This window comes from Pseudorca crassidens, chromosome 14, assembly GCF_039906515.1.
Source record: "Pseudorca crassidens isolate mPseCra1 chromosome 14, mPseCra1.hap1, whole genome shotgun sequence".
NCBI lineage: Eukaryota > Metazoa > Chordata > Mammalia > Artiodactyla > Delphinidae > Pseudorca > Pseudorca crassidens.
In genome coordinates, this window is record NC_090309.1 from 88,253,612 (window position 1) to 88,263,956 (window position 10,345).

Genomic DNA, 10,345 nt, shown 5'->3' on the forward strand with positions numbered 1-10,345 from the left:
AAGCTGCCACCAATGCAGGCCTGAACAGTGGAAGGGGAGGAATTCAAGTTTGGATGTGTTAAGTATGACATGTTTGCCAGAAGTTCACGGGGGTGGGGGGGCGCGGAGATCAAGTCTGCGGATGAACGTATAGAGCTGGATTCCAGGGGAGGGTGGAGCTGGAAATCTGGGTGTTGTCAATAGATGGATGGGATTTAAACAGGTGGAGAGAGATGAGATGGCTAAGGGCAGGGCCATGAAACAGGAGAGAGAGGTCTGAGGCTGAGCCCAGGGTCACTCCAAGACTAGGGGGTTGAGACGATGAGAGAAGACAGCCAGGACCCTGAGAAAAAGTGAACATGGGGTCCTGGAAACCAGGGGACCAAAGTGTTCCTGGGACAGAGAGTGACCGGCTGTGTCATTTTCCCACGGGAACATCAAGATACAACTGGTGAGCCAACCTCTGGATCTGCCACGAAGAGGCCGTTGTGGCCGGGAGTGGTTCCAGCGGGCGACAGCGATGATGAAGCCGAGGGGCTAGAAGGAGGGGCTGGGACTGGAGCAGAGGAAGGACAGGAGATGGTTGTCTGGAAGAGCAGGGCAACTGGCCAAGGCTCACCCTGGGCAGCTGGGGGGTGCCCACTGGAGGTTAAAGGTCATAAACGTAACTGGAGCCAATCCAAGCCAGCTGCCCAGGCAATGAGAGTATCCAAGGAAAACCTAGAAGCCTGTAAGTTTCATAAAGTCAAGAATGGATAGAAAAGGATGAAGATGGGTAGAGCTTTTAAAACGAGGAATCTTGATCCCGGGCTTAGCTGTTCGTGCACATTGAATGTGAGTTCATTTTACGTGCAGCTGACATTGATATGTGTGGCCATCTCATAATTCTTGCCTCATAATTGACACCCAAAATAGTCTGTCAAATGTACAATTGCTAGGATGGAAACTCATGGACAAAATATCAAGCCAACTGCATGAAGACTGTGGCTTCCGTTGCAGGACTGTTCCTCCAGAGCAGTGTTTCCCCAAACAATCCATCCGGCATCTCTGAGTTCCACCACCTTATCTGAAAATGAGAATCGTAATGTAAGGTGACCAGACCAGCCATTTCCGTCTACCGGGGACCATCCTGGGTTTATCAAGGGAGATCCCTGGGAGACTGGCCAGCCAGGCCAGCCTGGGATGGCGGGTCACCCTTCTCCAAGAGTTCTGACTGAGAGCAAAACTAGGGCTAGTGAGCAGGTAGGGGTCCACAAACCCCAAAAAGGTGTTCCTCCAGTTATACCATGGTTACTGTGTGCCAAACCTGCCTGCCCTTCAATGTTTCCTCCCGAACACCTTGAAGGAAGTTACCAAAGAGCATCATCTCCTTGCTGTGGTTCTCAAACATTCAGTGAACTATAGAAAGAATAGTGAGTTGTTCTCAGAGTGAAATGCATCCCATTTGACATGACAGTGCTCTGCTCTAAGATTATAACCTTCCTCTTACCAGTGTAAAGGCTCCCTTCTCTTATGAAAAGGTGATGGGCCGTTTCTTTACTGTCCCTTACGTGACAAAAGAAGGAGCGGCTACGTCTCAGCCCTGACTTCTTTTGGACATTTTACTGTCCCATGAGAACCAGAGGCTGAAGCCCTGCCCTGGGGACAGTCAGGCAGCTTGGAATTTGTACTGCCCACCTGCCAGCTCCTGGGGCAGCCCCGCCAGCCCTTCAAAGCCCTAAATCGGCTCAGGTTTTCTCCCTTAAGGAGCTCCCTGTGGCTCCGGCCTGGGCTTTTGAAACTTCAGGAGGGTGAGGTCAGGTCACTTTCCATAAAAATACTTATTTCTTTGAAATTCTCTTTCCTTATGGGCCTATCAAGGGCGCCTTCACTGGCATTCATCAGAAGCTTTCAGACCTGACCCTTTGTCCTTTGCCTTTATGTTTGTTTTATTGTTGTTGTTGTTGTTGTTTTTCAGGTGTGTTAGAAAAGTTTGTTAAGTTAGTCAAAAAAATATGTTAATTTTCTGCCTATAAATAACTTTAAGGTTAACCTAAGGTAAGGAGAGCTCAGAATTCCTCGAGGATAGTCTTGGGAAGCCAAAATCCTCCCTCTACAGCAAAACCTTCAAGGAAAGGAGAAAAGAAAAAGAACCCCCCAAGCCTTGGAGCGCTGACCAGATGCCAGGATGAGCCGCACCTCTTACACTGAATCTTCCCCTTGATCTTCAGGTTCAAAGTGCAAGCCAGGCATCTTCACTCTTATTGTCCAGACGGAGGTCAGGAAGTTTCAGTAAGGTACTCAAGGTCACACAGCTAGTAAATGGCTGAGATGCGAAACCAATTAAATAGAGCCCTGCTCAAGCATGGGCCTCTCCTGTGACCCGAGACACGGCTTTACCTGATGGGCTTTCCTGTTCCCTGAGCATTTGGGTTTATTTCGGTTATTTGTTCTTCTCTCAAAGCGAATGGGATTGCCAAGCACTAGCAATATAGCAGCGAGGGATCTCGGAGAACACCTTTTCCATTTTAGAATGTTCTCTGGATTCTGATGTGTTCAAAATCCCTGGAGAAGGTATTTCACATCCAGCCAGTATTTAGGTAACACTCACCCTAGGCCTAGCATTCCTCTGAGTGGAGTGACATCTATAAAAGCAGGGCTTGGAGGAGGTTTGGATAAGTCGTTTTTGTAGACAACATAGCCTACTAACTCTAGAACACCAAACAAACTGTAGAAAATCTCATGGATTAAAAGCCCACCTGGGCAGGGTCCATCCCCAGTCTATAAAACAAATTAGCCCAAACAGACCATAAAGAAGGAATGGAGTCTATGTTCTCTGCTTTTCCTTAACCCTCATGCTAACCCACCCCCTGTTACAATCTGGTTGCTGAACCTGTCATGTCCCGGAAGCAGCTGTGTGTCACAGATCACCTCCTGCCGGCAAATACCATAGTTGTCATCCTAGCAACCCACAGTGACCAGCGTTTGCCAAAGGCCCGCTCCATGCCCCATGCTGTTCCCGGTACCTCAAGAGAGCCCTGGCCTGGGTCACCCTCACTCTAACCCTGAGAGGTAGGCACACATATGCGGCACATTTTACAGAAAAGGAAACTAAGGCTCAGGAAGCTTTGTTAAAGTGCCCAGAGCTCATGGTGGGAAGTGCAGAGTGGCTTCCTCCCCAAAGCCCACTGCTCTGTCCACAATCAGCTTCTGCTCCCCTCCGTGGAGACCCTTCTTCCTCAGGGCCTTTGATGGCCACAGTCCTCCGAGTCAGCACCTCCATCAGGTGTGAGCCCCGGACAGCCCCTGGGTCTCCTGGGTGCTGATGGGCTTCCCGCATCCCCCTCGTGCTGGCCGGTCCTCCATCCCTGGCTCCGGCCTCTGCACGACTCCCGCGTCTCTTTCCAACTCAAGCTCTCTTCAGGTTACAGAGCCACACTCCTCCCGGGGCCTCCCCACCCACAGCGCCTCTGCAGCCTACTTGGCTACCCTCTCTTGAAGCTTCTTCTTTTCTCCTGCTGCAGTGATGAGACACGGTAGAGAAACAAGGTTAGAGAAAGGGGCCCCAGTGAGAGATGGTTGCATCCCCATCACAGGTCAGAGAGCAGGATAGGCAGCCTCGCCCATCTGCACCAGAGCAATTTAAGGGCACCTGTGGGTTGGCTCCTACCGGGGTTGTAGGACAGGGGCTGGACAGCAGCGTGGGGTCTTGACACCCTCCGGATTCCTCCCTGTCCCCACATCGGGGCCCTCGGGCCAAGAAGCTCCAGTTTAATAAGGAGATCAGGTGACGCGGGGGGCACAGCACACTGTCTGAAATACTCAGGCCCAGGTGCCGAGAATCCTGCAAACAGCAGATCAGAGGGAGCGGGTACCAGGGCAGGCGGTTCTTAGGCAGGCTGAGCGCGGGAGGGCTGCTTAGGGGGCAGAAGGTACCATCAGGCTGTCTCAGGGGCCCGGGGCTGGGAGTCAGGTCCTGGAGCCCGAGTTCCTCATCCGTGCAGCCCATTTCATATCCCCTGAGAAAGTGAGTCATGAACATGAGAGACTTTGCAAACCCCCTCGCACCAGACCTGCCATAAAGAAGGCCTTTTTAAACCTTCATCAAACGAATGAAGACATATCTAGCACTCCCTACATGGTACCCTTGTGAGTCAGATTTAACATGATTAATGAATTTTATCGTTAGCAATGGGAGGTGACATTCAAGCGTGTGTTTGGATTTGAGAAATAAAACAGGAGAGTCTGTTAGAGGAAAGAAAGAAAGCTTTGCGTTAGAGTGACGATGAGAGAAACGAAAAAAGCAACACTTTGCCAAAATCTCGCGCATGGGAGAAGCTGGGGAAAAGGCACAAATTCCCGTAAAGAACAGGCTTCTCTGGGCGTGTTCGCATACTAAGGGTCTAACTGCGAGAGGAGTTTTGTCCTGTCGGAGAAGGAGAAAAATCCCTCCTCTTGTTTTGGCTTGCGCAACCAGGCAGGGTTGGGATTTTGGAAAGAAAGTCTGTATTTATGGACGACCTTCACTTGATTTACTGCCACTGACAAGCCAGCCTGAAGCCAGGAGCTCCGTCTACCCAGGACCCACGCCCCTTCCCTCCTGCTTCGCAGGGACTAGAAAGTGTCGCCCGTCAGATGGATTCCAAACGCAGTCTCACGGCCTCTCACCCTCCCCTGGAGCAAGCGGGAACCTAGCCCGGTGGCTTCAGAACGTTTCCTGGACACGGGCAGAAGAATGGGCTCCCGTGTCAGAGGAGGTGACACAAGGCACCGCCACAGCAACCACAGACACCGGCTGCAGCTCTGGGAGCTTTGCTTCCGAGAAGCTGCTTTCCAGGCACAGCCACGTGAGTTACCCTCCCTCTGCGGAAGATGCGAAACCGGGGAGAGGAACATCTCTGTCCCCTCCCACCCCTTCAGGCTCGCAGTACCAGAACCTGCCCTGGGACCTGTCACTGAAACAGAGATGGAATTTCAGACGTTTGCCTCTCCGTTTCCTGTCGTTTCAGCTGCCTTCGTGGTCCTCTGGAAAAATGAGTCTTGTATTCACTCATTCATGCGTTTAAGCAGACGTGGGTCTGTTCGCACACTCATCCGTTTAAGTAAACTGGGCCGGGTCTGTGCTGGGCGCAGAGAGCACATAGTGGCAAGGAGGAGTGGGTCTCCTTCTCCAGGCTCACCCTTTGCCACGGCCGTGGAGCTGCTGGACGAGCAGTTCACCTCAAGGTGACACGGGAACCCACAAAAGTAAGCGCAGGTGCCACCCAAAGCCACAGCGGCCAGGCCAGCACGGGGACAGGGCAGCCTGGGGTATTTCTGGACCGATAACGTAAGACTTGGAGGACAAGTATGCATTAGGCGTTAGCCAGACAGAAAAAAGAGTGAATTCTCATCTTCAGCTTTTGCATAACTAAAAAGGTTCACCCTGGTGGGAGCAAGGCTGCCTTATGGACAGAAAGCTGGAAAAGAGGCTTACTACAAGGATGCAGACTCATCAGTCTCAGGAGGGAGCTTGGACCCAGGGGAACGGAGGACCTGTGAAGGGTGACCAGCTGGCGAGTGGCCTGATGAGATGTGCCTTGGACACGTCACGCTGCAGAGCGGGAGGAAAGCAGGGGCAGGATGGAGGGCGGTGGTTACAGTGCTGCTGGTGGTTGGGACCTGAATGAGGATAAAAGTAACGGTACAGAGAGAAAGAGAAGGAAGGGGGAGGGGAAAGGGAGCGGGAGGCCGGCTGACGGGGGTCTGCCATGTGCGGAAGGAGACAGCGACGAGGGAAGCTGTTTTTTTGTGTTTTTTTTTCATTGGAGTATATAGTTGTTTTACAATGTTGTATTAGTTTCTACTGTACGGTAAAGTGAATCAGCCACGCTATACATATATCCCCTCTTCTTGGATTTTTCTAAGGAGTCTTAGCCAGGCTGATGGAGAGACCAGGAACACAGGTAGCCCCTTAGAGGAGCCCTGCCTGGGACCCGCACGCTGGGCACCACCAGGGAGAGCGTGGCCGGCACGAGCACCAGTGTGGACCCCAAGGCCTGGCAGCTGGGGTGACCGATAAACACGTTCTGGGCAGAGGATGTTCTTCAAGGGAGGCCCGAACAGTAAGCTTCCTTCCAAGGCCATCCTTATGACTCAGGTCCCTACCGCGGGCATCGAGGGAAGAAAGGGTGGCATTTGGGAGGTCTGGAACAGTAAAGAAAAGGCAGGTTTTTCAGGGGACAGAGAATTTGGTGATGAGCTCAAAGTTGAGTATGATGGGCTTGGGGATGCCTTTGAGGGATCCAGGAGGAGAGGCCGTTAGAACCTCCTGGAACCCAGAGGACAGAGAAGTCCAGGCTGGGAAGAGATCTGGGGAGTGGTACCAGCACTGTGGTACTAGGATGGCATCACACTGGGGGAAGGGGCAAAATGAGAAGAGAAGAGAGTCCTGTGGGGTGGGGAGGGCAGGAGGGAGGCTCAAGAGGGAGGGGACGTGGGGACTTCTGTGTGCATATGGCTGATGCGCTTCGCTGTACAACAGAAACTAAGACAGAATTGTGAAGCCGTTATACTCCAATAAAGATCTATTAAAAATAAAAGTGAGCAGAAAACAGAGAAGCAATAAAGAGGGCTTGAGGAGAAAGTACTAGATATGAAAATATAACCACTAAAAGGCACTATCAAAGGAGGCAAAAGAAAGTCTAAACATTGAGAAATTGGTCCAATGTTCACAGCAGCCAAGAAAAATGAAGGTTTAAAAGTCCCTGTTGGGTTTAGATACACAGAGAAACCTCCACCACTTTGGCAAGAACAGAGTCAGTGTGTGGACAGAAGGGAAACCCTGTGAGTAAGGGCTGGTGGCGAAAGCGAAAGCAGAGTGTAGGACACGGTAAAAATGCGTCAACAGGGGATGAGACAGACGGTGGTACCCAGAAAGGGAATGAGGTCGAGGGAGTTTTTGAGGTTTTTTTGTTTTTTTTTTTTTTCAAGTTTGCAGATGCTTGAGATATTTGTTTAAAAGCAGGAAGGAGCCTGTGTATGCGAAAAGTTGAAGATTTTGGAAAAGGAGCATCAGGTAGAGTAAGGCCACGGAGGCATCTGGAAGGGTAGGATGGAGACCCCAGATGGGAGAAGCCACTCCAGCTAGGAGGAGACAGGAAAGACGGGTACCTGCGGGGATCATACCTTTGCAGTTCTGGGGAAAAGAGGTGGACGGATGTTTACTTTATGGTCCCCAAGTTCTGTGAAGTAAGTGAAGTGGTCTCTTGACAGCGTAGGTTACAGGTGGCCAGCTCTGCCAGTAGATGAAATTGGAGACATTTTTGCACAGTTCTGGGGGAGCACAGGAGTGGGGGCCATCCAGGCCAGCCTGGAGGATCCAGACAGCTGTGGAAACTAGGTGGAAAGCAACCATGCCTCCAGCTACACTGCAGGCAGCAGCCATGCCTTTGACTGTATCTGGGTTCTGTGAGCGGGTGTCTTTTAATGGTCATGAAAACTTCAAAAATGCTGAACTCTGCAGGTTATCATAAAACCCAGTATTCAAGGTTGTTACCCTCTTTTCCCTTTGAAAGGAGAATGCCACCATGCCTGTGAACTTGTAGTATGAGTTGGTGTTGAAACTGGCTAAAGTTCCTCTCAGCTCCTTTAAGGACATATCAGTGAAGTTTTTGAGACCCTTTGATGATACACACTGAAAAGTCCTACCCCTGAATCATCCCAGCCCCCAAAGCACCCACTTGGTTGACTCCCTGTAAGCGCCCTGCACCGCAAGTACACCGCTACCATTCGCTTTGGTCAATCAGTCAACCTAACTCATGTGCATCCCCTATAAGACGAGGCATGGCCCCTGAGCCCCAGAGGAAGGGAGCAGTGCTGAGAGAGGGTAACTTCCGCGTGAGGAGATGCTGTAGATTAAGAGATCTTGCTTATAAGAGTCAAGCCCCAAATTCTGTCTATTTTGTGTTTCCATTTGTGAAGCATTCCACGTGATTTATCATGGGTTCTGGACTCTCAGAATCGATTCTTTGTTCTGACTAATATATTCCTGGACACAAATGTTCTCCAAGTTTTTAAAAATGATACAAAGTCTTCATATTTCTCCTTAAATACTGAACCGTAGATTATGTTGGAATGTTACTCAAGAGGCCCTCAATAGTAGAATTTGTTTTCTAATGCAGTAAAAGCAACATTCCAAAGGTAGCTAATGCTCACATTCGGTGCTGTCCATTAAAGAAGGAAAGCTGCCCGTTTTAGAAAATAGTCGAGTCCAGTCACTTACAAGTGTCGTCGTTTTAAATGACATTGCAACATTTGCCTTCTTTTCTTGGTCATTTTCTTGTCATCTACTAAGGCACTGCAAGTGTGTAATCAGTGCGATGGGTGAGGTGAAGAGCACTTTTGTTTGTTTGGTTTGGTTTTTGTTTTTTCAAGACTCAGGAATTTATCAGAAAGGTTAGAGAAAGGAATAGAAAGAAAAGGAAAGAAATATTGATTGATTCACGTAGAATGTTCCACAAAGAGTCAACAGCCACCCTTGGATACGTGCATGTCGTATAAATAGACTTCCGTGTGTCCACTCCCATTCCAGTCTGTGCCACAACCGTGGGAGCTGGGCTGCTCCCCGTTTACAGATGAGGAGACCAAGGCTCACCCAGCTCATAGGTACAGAACCCAGATTCTGTCTGACCCCACGGACCGTGATTTTTCTGGAATATCTTGCTGCCTCCTGCTAGTTTTTTTTTAGCTCATTTAATCCTCCAAATAGCCTTGCCGATTAGGAATGACTCTCCCCGTATTTGCAGAAGTGGCCTGAATGCATTCCTTCTCAATCTTTGATATTCAGTTAAATCACAGCCTTCTCTGGAAGCCCTCCTTGATTACCTCTGCCTTTCCAGGTTGGGTGGACTTTATCTTGTATATAATATACCTCTGTTATCACTTTATCCACACGGTGTTGAAATTACTTGGTTTATGTGTTAGTCTGTTTTCTACTGCAGCCTGGGTTCTTCTTGTGGGCACTTGCATACTTAAAGGTTGATGAATGAATGAATATATTTATTTTGAACATAAAATACACAAAATTCAGTAAGAGTAAGAATTTGATAAAATTTCTTTACAGATGAATTACTGGAGCCCACCCTGAGAATGGTTTGTCTAATTACAGTTGAATTGCACCATGAGAATGACTCTTGGGGTGTCATTCATTCATAAATTCTTCCTCAGGCAAATCCCAAGTACTCTGGCAGCTTCAGTAATGAGCCTAGTGTTCTGATTGCCTCCAGCAGTTTACTTTAGGAGCCTGGCTGGTTCTATAACGTGGAATTGAGTAAGCAATGTACCTACTTCTCATCCCCCAATCATGCTGATAATTTTATTCAGATACAGCTTTCTCTTTTTCCTGGAAATCCGTATTGTTTTCCGAATGTCAGCTAATTGTGCGATGCAGTCTTATGCTCTGAGAAAACCGGGGTCATCACTTTGAGTAAATCTTAAAAACTCCAGATACGTCTATAGAAGGCAAAAAAATGACATGCTCAATTTTTAGGACAATATTCAAAAGATGTCTCATCTTCCTTTATCTCTCACAATTAGCCACCAGGACAATAAAATGCCCTACCTACCACACTTGTGTTAAATTGATGCAGTCACCTCAAGGGAAGGACCTGGTGAACTTTCCTCTGGTCTTGGTTTAGTGCATGTTACAGGCTCCTCATTGCCTCCCAGATCAAGCCATTCCTGAAGGTGCCCTCATTTCTGGCTCATCTACTTCTCTCCTCCATGCCTCTTTCACTGGCCCTAGTTAAGTGCATGTTATAGGGATACAATATTGAGCCTTTAAAGGTCTGAGGAAAGGACTCTGGATTCTCCCGTGCAAGGTTCATGGGCCCTTGGGCTCTGATTTTTCTGTAGTTTATAATGTACATGTGCAGACACACCATAAAACCCTGTTGGTGTTTACCTACTCCTGGAAACAAATGTCCCTTTCACAGAACACTCTTAGTTTTAATGTCAAGCACCGCAGTGATACCTACAAAGGAGCAGTAATTGCTAGTCATCCTGACATGATAGCTCTTCAACAAAGATTGAGACAGCAGGTCGGGGTTCCTCTCTCTCCCTCTCTCTCTCTCTGTCTCGGTCTGTCTGTCTTTCTCTGTCTTTTTAATCATGATGATGTTTCACAGTTTCCACAAGAAGCCAACAGATGCCTCCTCTGTTTTTGCAAAGCAGTCACATTAGCATGCACAGAAGAAAGGAAATAAATTGATTCACTTTACACCCCCTAGAAGTTCACCACCGAGATGGACATCAACACGGGTAAGAGAAATAGCTTTGTAAGTAGTCTTGTTAAACACACACACATATGGGCTTCCCTGGTGGTGCAGTGGTTGAGAGTCCTCCTGCC